The 13840-nt window shown below is 38.2% G+C and overlaps 1 protein-coding gene and 1 long non-coding RNA gene across 4 annotated transcripts in view; one reads left to right on the forward strand and one right to left on the reverse strand.

Moving 5' to 3' along the window:
• The window catches only part of GALNTL6 (polypeptide N-acetylgalactosaminyltransferase like 6), a 428069-nt gene that overhangs the window by 368515 nt on the left and 45714 nt on the right, over positions 1–13840 (forward strand). The gene's annotated exons all lie outside the window — the stretch shown is intronic.
• On the reverse strand, positions 8060–13016 carry LOC146438240 (uncharacterized). Its single transcript, XR_014852038.1, has 3 exons — positions 12847–13016; positions 8934–8975; positions 8060–8819 (listed from the first exon to the last, which is right to left on the reverse strand). It is a non-coding gene; the product is annotated as an uncharacterized LOC146438240 (long non-coding RNA).

A 13840-nucleotide genomic window follows, 5' to 3' on the forward strand; every position in this document is an offset into this window, starting at 1 on the left:
GCACTCAGATGAACATCAGGCGATTATCAGTATTATTGCTACATCCAGAAGAAAAAAAAAAGGGGAAGGAAAAAAAAAAGGGTAAGAAAAAAAATCGCATGTCAGTTTAGAAGTCAGCAAAAAGAACAGTCTGGAATTTTGGTAACAAAAAGTTCAATGTCAAGGTGGACTGATAATGAGAATTTCTTTCAGAATAGTGTCATCCATTGGTAGCAGTAGAGGAAGAGAAAAGCTATTTGTAGAAGCTGATGATCATAGATAACAATGACTCTCCAGTGTGATAACAGCTGTGAAAAGGACAAATATAATCCTGGAACTTATTTTCCTTGTAGCCTTTGGCCCCAATTACAAAATATTTCCAAATCCCAGCTGCCCCTACTCCTTTTCCTCACAAGTCAGGATATCATCTCCTCACACTCGCAGATGAATTCTGTCATGCTTCTCTTGTCTTTGAGAGACTACAACTTCGTCCTCATTTCTGGAAGGAGGAGGCGAGAACATTAAATAGACACAAAATTAGAGCACAAGGTGTTCTTTCATACCTAAGTCTTCTCAAAAGATTTTCCTATTTCATTCTTTATGATGGGGCATTCACCTGTGAAAGCTCATGTCATGTTCTGTCTGCCACCACCTTAAAATCTTTTGACTGGCACTTCTACTTAATTTCCATTTAATTAGCAAGTTTCTGGCTTCAGAAACTTGCTAAAGACATAATGATAAAATCTTATCTATTGTGAGGAACATTAAGTACACAATCTGTCTAGTAGTCATATAAAGAATTAATACAGTACAGTGCATGGTGAAACTAGAAATCTGCTGCTTGGGCTGAATAATAGTAACTCACACACACACCCTGTTAGTTTTACAGAGATCAGTTTAGATCCAGATACCACATCAGGTTCATCTATAAAAAAGTCATATGAGCCACTTAGAATTAAGTATCTTTTTCTGCAGAAGTTTATGTTAGGCAGTGCTAGAATTCAGATGCCAAATGATGTATGTTTCTTTTGAATTTGTTTTTTTTCTCTGAGTATTCTTCAACTAGTTACAATAATAACACAAAATAGGAACATGTCCTGAATGGAAAAGTAGCTATTACCCACCTAGAACAGAAATTCTCAAAAAATGTGGAAGATAACTGAAAGAAAATTGAAAGGTACTTTCTTTGTATCTGTAAACAATAGGCACCAGCAGAAACATTAATTCCGTAATGAAACAATCTCTGTAGACCTCAAGATAGCTGATTTTTTGAATGCTTTCATTTGACTAAAATAGAAAAGTTAATTATGAAACTTAATTAAATGAATTTGTGAATTTCTTCATGTTGTGACATTCTGGACAGAATAGAAAATCAAAAATGTCCTAAGATCAGAACTAAAGCAGAAAGATATGGAGTTCAACCTGTAAAGCAGGAGCAACAGCAGGACTTGGCAGCAACTTGGCAGCAGCAGAGATGATGCCTCAGATCTCTGAAAATGCTGGTCTTTCTGGAAATTAAATTGAACATACCTAAGCAGTCAGGCTGTTTAAAAATATTTGATCTGTCAGATAATTCCTGGTCTGTTGCTAAAGAGAACTCACATCCGATTTCAATCTTCGCTTCATTGGCCTTCTTCACCTCTTTTTAAAAAATACAAGTTCCATATTTCTCTGGTTGTTCTGGCACAGCTCTAAGTTTATTTTCACATCTCTGTTTTGAGAAATGCAGGCCAGATTTGTACACATACTGCACACTGTCCTCAGCAGTTGAGCTGTATCTGCTGGAAAGATCTTACAAATAGATCTTAAAGTTGTGATTTTCCTTTCCAAAGCTTATCTGTTGCTTGTTTCTTCCATCCCTGAGCAATCTGACCTCGTGTATCTCAGATACTTGGGGCAGCTGTTCTTGCAAATGTTCAATGGATCCAGTCATGGCTCTGACGAGGTAATGGACACAAGGTGTATGGAAGAGCAGCAAGATGAGATGTACTTGAAAGATTCCCTGAGAACTTTGATGTTACTTTTCCATACTTGAATCCATTTTCATTCAATAAGCATTGTCTCTTTTTTCACTTCCATTTCTAATGAAGCCTGAAATTAACACAGCTTTTTGGTTTTCTTCCTTATTTGCAACAACACCATTGACAGAAGTAGCATAGCACTAGGAATAGTTATTGTAAAGCTGGAGGCAGAAGTCAAAAGTATTTTGGATAGGTCCTGTGTGTTAGGAAGAGGAATGTTGTGAGTTGTTTGGTCTGTCCCAATATAACTAGCATTTAATCTCTCGACATTTAAACTGCTCTTTTTCTGGGGGATATGCATTCCATGTGAATCTTAGTTAAAAGCGATTTTCGCTCTGAACTCCTTGGTGGCACCACTTTACCTTAACAGAGATGCTGTGTTATTAAAAGCTGGCATAAATGCACTAATTTTATGATTTAATTTTCCTGTTGTGACTTGCATGTGTAGTAGCATGAATAAAAGCCCTTACATTTTTAAGGAAAGAACTGTAGCAGTTTATTATTCTGAAATTTCTGAAACCCATAGATGAGCATATTCTACCACTGAACAAGATTTTAGTAAGCAGATTTAGCGAGTTGGAAGTGTGACAAGGATGACTAGCATTTTGATATTCAAAATGCACCTTGAAATTTCAAGTTTCTTGTATAGTTGCTGTTTGTTTAAACAAATTTGGTGTTAGCCATAAAGTCAGTGTCTGTTCATATTTACATTAGAGAATTCTGCCTTTCTGAGCCTCTTCGTCTCTCTCTGGGTTTTGCCCCTTTAAGAGTAATGTTAACAATATACACATCTTCCAGAGAGATGACAGTAACGGGAAAAGTAAACTTGTGTGTCCTTAATCTGTTCTTCAAAGTTAGGTAATTCAGTCTGAAGAATGGACTGTTTTGGAGATTCTCTTGTTGGGGCACAGAAAATCTATAGATGAAAACAACAGCTGGAGCAGCAGAGGCTCATCAGACTGCCAGAGGCAGGGCTGGTCACTGATGTGCTGTCAGATCTGTTAGCTGAAACAGAACCTTGGGGATTTTCATGACAGCTTTCCTTTCTGCACATTGATATTCCTTATTTCTGAATTATTCAGCATTGCTGCTGCTTAGCCAGAGAGTGTCTCTGGAGCATAATTAGCTAAGCAATGGGTAAAAACAGGAAAAAAGAAATGTCCCAATTATATATTCATTGCTTTGTAAGTACTTGAATAGCAGTTTAAAGTACCAACTATAGTTCACAGGAATCTGCAAGGCAGGGCTGGGAAACTGTGGAAAATACATCCTAGTCTCAGTCAAGTTAATACCAAAATGCCTATGGTATAAAACTGGGTAAAAGTTAAACCTTTCAAGACATGTAAAAACAGACACAAACTAATGCTGATACATGACCTATCCTACATCTACCTCACTTTTAAGAGGAACAGGACAGTCCCTTTCTCCATGTGTTAAATACTTTGATTGTTCTTTTTCCATACCTTACCTTTTTTGGAAATTGAAATTATTGTCATTCTTACCAAGACAACAATGACAATATTTGACTAGTGTTTGATCTACTACTTTTATTGCTGGAGCTCTGTTTTTCTAAAAAAGAAATGATGTTTCAGGATTGAAGCTTGGTAAGCTTTTGATTTTTGATTAGGTGCTGTAATGTTTTTCTCATGGTAACTCAGAGTATTCCCAATTGGTTACCTTTCAATAAAAATAGGCTGGATTAGTTTGAAGAGCACTGTCTTTCTTGAGAATGACTGGGACTCTCTAATCTATGGCAAAAGTTGCTATGAATTGTGCAGAATACACAATCTCTGTCTTTGCCGTGACTGATGCATGTGGAACAAACAGGCTTTCCTGCTGCTCCTTGGTTAGTGCCAAGTGAACCCACTTTGGTTTTTCCTTTGGAAGACAGATGTTTGTGTGAGATGGCTTCTGGCCAAAATGAACCCTTAAAATTTTCTGAAAAAACAATGTACACACTTCCTGGGATTGAAACAAAATTTTAAGAAATGAAGTGAGGAAATTATTTTCTTAGTTCCATGTGAACTTAATTAAAAGAAATTACTTCTTGTTTTTTTGACCTTTCATGAGAAGCTTTTAAAGGTCTTCCTCAAAAGCCTTTATTTGCATCACAAGTTTGAGTGTTATGAAAGCATCCTATTGAAGTAGAAAGATATTAAAATTTAATTTAATAAATGAAGCACAGAACAAGTCACTTACCAGAGAGCTTTGAAATAGAAGTGTCCACAGAGGATCCTCACTGTTGAGGCCAAATTTTGCTACTGTATCTTAGATCTTCTTCCCCCATTTTCTCCATCTGTTAGCTTTCTTTATAATTTAATTAATTTAAATTAACTAGTTAATTAGCTCTTTGGCAGAAATAATTTGCAAAAAAAAACCCAAAGCTTTTCCTAAAATATTTTTGGACATATAGTTGTCATGTGCATATTTATAAGGAAATAACACGAAAATAAATTTCACCAATGTTTAATGTCAACTAGAATCCCTTTCACTTTGTCTTCAGCTGATGGATACAGAGTTTTATTATCTTAAAACACATGGGAAGTATATTTCAGCTTTCTGTGTACGAGCCTTATAGGAAAGCAAATGACCAGCATGATATTTACACTGAAGCAAGGAGAAAGAGCAGTATCACACCAGGTGACTCAGTTGACTGGTCACAGCAAATACAGCTCAAATATGAGACTTCTGATCCATGAAGATAAATTTAAAAATGTTATTAATGAAATAATTTTGAGAGGCAAAGCTGTTCAGAGAAAAGTACATTCAGATATTTTATAAGCCTAAGGAATAAACTGATTTCAACAAGGAAAGTATTTTGAATTTGAGATTTCTGAATGTAAATGTCACTGTTATTGAAAATAGATGAGAGGAATCAGAAATGCTGGTATAAAGTCAAATGTTTTGTTAGAGTGCGTATGTTTTATCATTCTCAGAAGTAAGCTTGATTCCTGAGTAAAACATCCTGGAGGACAGGCATAAAGCCAAATTAGCCATCCATCCATATTAGTTACCTGCAGGGGTGATGTCAGAGTTGGCTCCAGGGACACTCCAGCTGGTGTTCCCCAAATGAAACACGGAGTGTCATCAGTCTGAGCACACCTTGCAGACACACTGCTGCCCTGAAGGTAGTCTTAACACACTCTGATAACAGGAGCAAGCAGAGGAGGTGAGTCAGGGAAAAGTTGTTTGAGAAGAAGGTTGTGCTGTCTGTGCCTTCCCCAGATTCTTGCAAAACTGGAGTGATTGTGTGACTCTGATTTCAAACACCCAGAAACCTGCAGATCTGAGGCATCATTGCAGGTGCCAACGATACTACTGGGTACAGTGTGACTGGAAAAGGTGGGCATATTCTTCTGCATCTCAGAAGCAGCCTAAAATTCAGAATGCTCACCAGAGCACTCTGCCAGGTACAGCAGATACAGGGATTACCCAAGAGATTTGTAAATCTGACCTAGAGTGAGGAGGACGACTTGTGTCGTGTGCAAGATTATGTATACTTGCCATGAAGTTTTGGGACAGGCAAGAGATAGGTTTATTGACTGACTCTGGATGAGGGAAGAAGGGAAAGGAAAGGATGATGGTTGATGTTATAGGATACTTAATCTGTGTTTAAACTGCCTAATTCAGGGGTGGTTATGGTGGCATTGGGTTGTTGGTTGTGCTAGATGGTCTTGAAGGGCTCTTCCAACCTTGATGATTCCATGATTTTTTAATCATAAAGTGAATAAGGCTCTCTTTGATCATGAACCAAAAATCTGTTAAAAAACCATAAATAATACACTTTAAGTTATCTAAAATTTAATAAATATATTAATATGGTCAGGAAGTGACCCTGTCATAGAACTTTAATTTTTCTTCTTTGACAGGAGATGTGGTGCTATGAAACACAGGGATAAAATGAGCTCCCTGCCACTGGGTCGGGGAGAGGATACTCCTGCTGTGGGACAGTCTGTCACACTGGTGACTTGGTGCTGCCTCCTGTGCTTTACAATACCCACCTTCAGGAGCCATGGAAACTCAAAAAACCCCACCACACTCTGGGAAAAAAGTCTCGTTTTCTATAATTTGAGTGAATTCAGCAGTTTGAGGAGGATAAAGCTCTTGTTCCATGGACATAAGATCCCACACCTGCAGGCTATAGCAGGGAGGGTCAGAGGAGTGAGCAGGGAATTCTCTCCCTTTGGTAGCAGAAAGACATGAGATATGTTAAGCCATATTAGGAACTTGGCTATTTAAAAGAATAGGGAGGCAGTGATTGGGATCTCCCTTCCAAGGCTTTTGGTGTTACCAGTATTGCTTTCTCCTAAAGTTGGTAGAGTATGGATACACCTTTATCATCTTTGTTTTTCATCAGATTACCAAAGACAGGCTGAGAGGAATTTGCTGTCAAAGAGTAGCTCTGGATGGTTTGATGTTAAACTGTGTGATTGTCTCAAGTATTGATGCAGGTCCCTGAGGCAAATGCTTCTACAGAACCCCACATCCTAGTTCTGTTAAGTGTCTTCATTAATTATCTGAACAATAAATATTTAAAAACCAAGTAAGCTGGCATTGGCAGGGGCTTACAAGTCCTTGACCAGATGGTCAAAAAAAAGTGTTGGTTGATCCTGGCAAATCGAAGAAATAATTGGAAGAAAATAAAGTGAAAATCAGCAAAGTGTCACAGCTGAGGAGAAATTTAAAGCATAAATGCAAATAGCTAGTTAGTCAGCACTGTGACAGGAAAGGATGAAAGCGTTATATTGTTAAATAAAGTTCTATTTTTGTTGTGTGATGTGTTAACATCCATAAAAGTTTCAGGTAGATATTCTAGTCTGCATATCTGTTATGGGTACATGGCTGCGCCCAGATTTGACCACCACGTCTGGGAACCATGGGATAGTAATTTGGAGACTCCAGATGGACTTCAGAGAGGACTGAGAAGAAAGACATTGTATCTTTCTGACATGGAAAAAGTAATTAAAAGGAGGATAGTGTTGAGTTGTTCCAAGGAGAGTGGGGCAGGTTTTCACAGTTGTAGCATTTTCCCCGTCTTTACATACTGAAGTTTGCATCAGGCAAAGGCAGTCTGAGACATGGTCAAGGAGAAAACTTTGGCTGAAGCTCATTAGCCATTAATAAACTTTGGCTGAAGCTCATTAGCTCATTAGCTCATTAATATTTTACAGAAGATTGTATAAAAGTTCAGTGGCAGTGGTAGTTTACTTGTGCACAGGTAATTTTTTTGCTATGAAAATTTCTTTTCCACAAACAAAGAACAGTGCTTAGTGACTTGTTGAACTCTCCAGCTCAGTCAACAGACTTAATTTAGTAACTGAGATGGAGGAAGGAGTGTTGTTAATTCACTGATGTACTTCATCTATATGTTTGTTTCCTAAGAGGGAAACATAGCATGATAATTAGACCTTTAGTGATAAAGTTAGTTTGCAAGGTTTACAGTAACAGAGAATGTTTAACTTGAAAAAGTTTTATTCTAAGATTTATAATACTGTAAAGCAATTCAAAGAAAAATGCAAACTACATATTCAAAGTTAGTTTGGGGCATGTGTGAAATAATATTTCAAAGGATTTCTTTAAATGTAGCTTCCTAAATAGTAGCCCTGAAAATATTTTTTCAGTATTATAGGTCAGTATAGAGGCCCAGTTAGAGTGTTTTAGTGACTGAGGAAAGCCCTCCTCATGTATCAATTTCTAAACAAACATCTTTTTTGAAAGAATTGATATTTCAAAGGATTATTTGCATCAGCAGACAAGCCATGCACTTCCTGAAAATTGATAATTTCTGTGTTTTACTACTTACTGCAATAGATCATATGCTGACTTCTTATTAGAAAATATATTTACAAGATCTTACATTAGTCTCTACCTAGAGTAAAAATTAGCTTTACTTAGAAGTAGCTTTACAGTAGAAGTGTAGCTGGAAAACTGAACTCAAAATCTTTCATGCAAGGAAAAAAATGTTCTTGATGACATTATTTTCTCTGAAACAGGAGCTTTTTATTACATACATTATTTGTCAAGACTATTATACATATTTCTTGCTGCACACTTGGCTGTTGGATTTTGTCTCAATAATGAAATACATACACACATGCTCTGAATGTATCTTGACAGTGGAGTGAACTTCATTATTCCACAGAGATGTGAAGGAATATTGGCTCAGTTGCACAGCGTTCATCATGTGGACACCATTGCTCATGGCAATGGGAGTCTGTGGAGAATGACATTATTCATTTGGAGTTTTGCCCGGCACCCGTCTTTGTTATTAGTGCACAGCAAATAATGTGATAATCTTGGAGAACTACCAGGGATGCGTACATGGACCTTTTGCCCACATCTACTGTGTACTTTCAGAATTGTTCAATTTACTGAAACAAAAATAGGAAGACTTTTTTCACTGTCTCCTAATTCTCTTCTTAGTCATCACTTCAGATGGTACCTGTCTGTAATGAGAGTCTGTGTCCTGCAGCAGACAGGGTGTGTCTTTAAAAACTTTAAAAGCCCCAAACAGGTGGTGCATCTCTTGCATCCATTGCTCTCTAACTTGATAAATCCCCCAGGAGGTGAAATCAAGTGTTCAAGGTGAATCCCTCCCCTGTGATAGAGGAAAAGGAAGGTTGCTGTGTGTGTTGCTTCTGCATGGGGAGTTGGAGTATGCTGAGTTTTCTCCTTGGAAAACACAGGTGTATAAACCACTCCTAGATTAATGAGAAGGTATCCAAAGGATATTGGTACAGACAGGGTGATGTATGGAGGAAGAAAACTGCTAATGCAGAGCATGCTGTGTCAGATTTGCTTGAAGCCGTTCTCCCTGCTCTGGAAAGAGAAGCAATGAAGACAAAATGCTGACCTCTCTGAAGCTCATTCTTCTTCTAAGAAAATGTACTTAGTCTTTCTTTCTTGCTATTATTCTTTGTCAGGAAATTGTACCTTCCAGGTAGAGCAGGTTTTGGCCTCCAGGAATAGTTGTACCTGCAAGTGATTGAAAGATGTTGTCATGAATCCACTTCATCTAAACCCAAAACACAGTTTAGTTGTGACCATATCGCTTTTCTGCCTCTATGGAGAGATTAAGCCTCATCACTAAAAAACAAACTAAGTTATGAATGGAGCTCTTTTAGCAATACTTGAAAGCAGATTTTTTTTCCCTTTGGCTTGTTTGCTTTCCCACTTGCTCCTAATATTAATTGTTAATGGAATAACATCCCATGAAATTGCAGTGGAAGCATGGTTCTGCTTTTAAAGTATAGTTATGAGGAGAAAATATTTGTAGTGTTTTGTTTAATTTTATCTTCATTTAGAAGCATAGCATTCAGAAGAATAGCATCCTGTGTATAGCTCCAGAATGAAAGCTTTAAAAGCAATTCTGTCAATGCTAATAATTTCAATCTTTGACCTGCCATTCTGTGTTTCATAATGTATTTATTTGTGTTTTGTAATTTGTATTTAATTGCATGTCTAAGAAGGGTCATGCATAACATTCTTCCTCTAAATCTTTCATTAGGGTTTGTTTTTTTTTTTATTGCCAGCAGAACATGACTGAATGCTACAGCAGCTGCTTTATAGTTTACAACCATAACTCTTCTGTCTTATTGCTGGTAATGACAGCTAGCAATTTACTGTGTATATTAAGTTTGGTTCTGTGTTGTCATATAACTGAATTTTTTGGGAAAATATTTTCACAAACATAGGACAACAAATGTCAGACTGACCTAATTACTGTTCTTCTCTACACTTTCTGTGGGCTCTCTTCTCTTTTGCTAGCTGGAGATGAGCGGTTAGAAAATGTATTCTCTAGCAAAATATTCAGATGTATTATCTTGGTCTGTATGGCATCATAGTTCTCATTTCTCTTTAGCTGGTAGTGAGGGATTATTTTTATTTACAAAAGTAAGCGGCAGGAGTGAAACCTGCTGGTGAGATCCATGCTCCCCAGTTCACACCAGCTGCAGAGAGAAACATCCCCTGAGATTTTTTCAGGGGGCTTGGCGAAGTTTCCTAGGCAGGGAAACTTTCCTAGGAGTTGGGGAATGAGCTAGGACAGGATTGAAGCCAAGTATTCAGGGGACTCAGATCAAGAAGTCAAAAAGAAAGAAGGTTGTAGTGACAGTGTAGACACACATCATTGGAAGGTTTCTATCCTTTGGACCTGCACAGATTTTATTCTGTCAGCATAATCTGACTGATTATGATAACCCTGGCCAGCAAATAACAGGTGATAATTTCAAAGGTTAAGATTATATTACTGTATTACCAATTCCTCCTATGGATACCATCTACTTAATGAGACTATCTGTCAGAAACCATCTAGATTATATAGGGCCCATTTGTTTGTGATGGGGAATGTGGCCATGATGGAGAAGATCAAGTGAAATGACACTTTCAGTGGGGTCAATAGCTGCCATTTCTGACAAAGATTGGGCTGATTGTTTGTGGTTAAGGATTTGCTTTTTCTGTTGTGGGGTTTTTTTGTGTTGGTTTTTGGTGGGTTTGGGGGTGGGGGTTTTTTGGTAACCTCTTAACAATAAAGCCTGTCTAGGTTACATTAGTGCAGTTGGTTAGAACACGTTACTAATAATACCAAGGTTGTGGGTTTGATCCCCTACAGGCCATTTACTTGTGGCTGCCTTCCAACCCAGAAGATTATGTGATCTTCTCACTACTTACAAGAGTTCTTATTGCTCTTTATCTTACCTTCCTGCCAGTTCAGGATTTGATGCACCTTTTATTGTGCTTTCTAATTTAATTCTGAAGTGAAAGGACTACTTCTAGCACATTTTTGTAAATGATTTCAGTATTATTGACTGTCCGAATCAATTTCTCCAAATCTTGAGATGTTTCTTAAAATAACCATAGCACTTATTTTATCCATACACTATTAATCTAGATAAATGCAAAAGAATATTTTTTCCTGGAAGCAAGTCAGGACAGGAGTCTTGGGGGTTGAGTTAATGCAGTTGCATTGCTTATATGTTGTTCTTTTCAGTTCTCAATTTTTTCTTGCAGTATATTCCTTATAGATATGCATAGGTTAGTGTGACCCCTCTTGATCCATGTGCTGTTACATGGCAGGCAGTGCTGGCACAAGAGTATCTGAGCTGTGTGAGCTTCCGGATCCAGGAGGGAAAAAGCTTGCAAGGCAGCTGCAGTCTCTGTTGGTGAGTCACCTAAAAGCCAGCTATATACCCAGTCCAGCCTGATCCCATACCATCTCCCATTATCCTGCTTTTGAATTATTCCCAAAGGTCCCCTTCTGCTTGCTTGTTCTCAGAAATGTATCCTGTACCTTCCAGCTAGAAGACAATTGTAGTGTTCGACTCCTAGGGTGAAGGACGTTGCCTGTCTCACTGGTGGAGGTACTTTTCTGTGTGTGAGCATTTATACTACATAGGGATTCTTATTTCCAGCTCTGAGATCAGTATGATTTGCTCAGCAGTTTCCACTATGGCCTGTGTAAACTAGCAGAACTCCATGACAAATTGATTATCCGTATTTGCCTTTAAAGTCAGGTGCAGAGTTCACATACATGGCTTCATTTCACTGCAACTGATAACAAACCAGGAAGGTTCATTACTCTGGTTTTCCAGCCTGTCCATCTTTACAACATCAAATTAAAAGCAGATGCTATCATGGGACAATCAAGTGCCTGACCTCATCAGTTTTCAGCTCCTTCAGCCTCCATTGAGAAGTACTTTCCAGTGTTTTTTTCTGTCAGTTCTATATTTGAAAAACTGCTTTCACTGCTTCACAGTTTTTACAAGAAAATATTCTTGTGCCTCTGGTGCAGACTGGGAGAAATCTAATCCCTGCCTCCCCATTTCCCTCCATAATAGGGTAACACAGTAAATTATAGAGCTTTAATAAATGGCAATGATGCATCAAAGAGAACATTTCCAGGATCCCAGAATACCTTTGGCTGCATATTAGCCTTTTCAAGCATAGTTTTTTTTGCCTTCTTAAAACTTAATGACAATGTTCATGAAATCTTTGACCACTGGCAAATGGATAACCTGCTTTTTGTAGCCATAGCACAGCTATACAAGCTCCAGTCTCCCTCCCTGTCAGCATGGAATCTTCTCAGGCTTCTGCATTAATCCCCAAGGACAGACACAAATGAAATATTAAAATTACCTTTTGTCCCCACTTCCTGCTCGCCTTTGAAGCAGTGTGTATGTGTAAGAGTAGAATGGGTGCAGTTGTTGACAGTACTACAGGAGAACTGATCAAAGGAATAACATTCATCCACATCCTCAGCTCCATGGCAGATCACAGCCATATCATTAACTGTGTGTCTCATCTACTTAGCCAAGTGTGAGAGCTCTGTCTGCTCAAGTCAGGGTTGCCAGAGGCAGTTTGTGGGACCCTGAAGAAAAGTCAATTCCATCAGGATGCCAGGCAGCAGTATTTTTAGAGATTTTGCTAAAAAAATCAGGAGAAGGTTATTGTAACTGTACTTCCACTTATTTAAAATCTTTGCAATATAGAAATGTTCTGGAAATGACCTTCACTAACTATTCAGTCTGATCTGGTGTGTGAGCAGTGGCATGAACAAAAAAGAAAATCCACTGAAACTCCAGGTGCCATTTCCTTGCAGTGCTTCAATACTAACGCTTCTCATTTGCCCACCTAAATCGTTCAGTGTTGCACAAACAAAGCTTGAACCTGAAATACTGCAGGAGATCCAGAGCAAGCAAAGGCTTCTCTTTTGTGTGGAGTCTATGCTGGTGATTGCAATTCAGCTACTTTTTTAGTGTTTTTTCAAAGTTCCCAACTGCTACAGATATGCATGTGGTGCTACACAGTAGCATGTAGTATATTTAGCAGAATGGCCTCTTTTCCTCACCTGTCATTCATAAAAGACCCCAAGCTGCTGTTTTTCCTGCTTGTGGAGTTCATATGGAAACAAGGCAGGCATGAGGGTTGCAGCCTCGCTGGCCCTGCCCACCGAGCAGACACTGCAGTGCAGGGAGCTGCTGGAGCAAGCTGAGCTCCTGCTGCCCTGCTCTGCCTGGGAGGCTGTCTGCAATGTGGGAGCAGTGCACAAAAGCTGGTCCTGCGGCAGAGTTCGTAATCCCCGTTGTGACGTCACTTTTACACCTTATGAACAAAACTATTTTGGGTGGGCTGTGATGTCTTTAAATCTACTTTAGTCTACAATATGTACATAATGTTTTAGAGTTCGAGAAAACACAGAGCTGTAATAACCCAAGTAATTTAGTCAGAATCACTTGTAATTTTTGACAACAGACTCCTGACTGATTGGATTTGTAATCATTATTCATCTAGATATCTGCCTTGGGAGGACAAAGTCTGAATTAAAGGACTATTTTGGAAATAAGAACCTATGTTCAGGCCAGTGGTTGTGTTTCAAGAGAAATCATTTATTATCTTTAATGAAATTGAAAATTTCTCCTTGAATTTAAGCTCTGCTTATGATGCTATACTCAGCTTAAGTAAATCAATAAAGCAGAAATAAGCCCTGGAAATAATTCTTTGGTTTATATCTCTCTGTCTAAAGCAGGGAAGAAAACATTGGATAGTAATTCTGTTCAGATACTGCCCCCATATGTTCTGAGAGAACTTCCTTGAAGATAGTGATGGGATTTCATGAACTGTATTTATTCATAGAATCATAGAATCAAACTGAAGCTCAGCAAAAGCCAGGAAGCCTAAAGTTCCTATTTTAGGGACAGTTGATAGTATTTTTCCTCCAATACATCTTCATTTCTACATTTAATTTTCAAAGATTATATTTTCAGGGGGCAACTATGAATGCAAATAGTACCCATCAATATGAAAAGGTGCTAAACTGACGGAGTTTCTTCAATTTGTGTTTA

Source organism: Lichenostomus cassidix, chromosome 4 (assembly GCF_008360975.1).
Source record: "Lichenostomus cassidix isolate B80296 chromosome 4, HeHo_3.0, whole genome shotgun sequence".
Lineage (NCBI taxonomy): Eukaryota > Metazoa > Chordata > Aves > Passeriformes > Meliphagidae > Lichenostomus > Lichenostomus cassidix.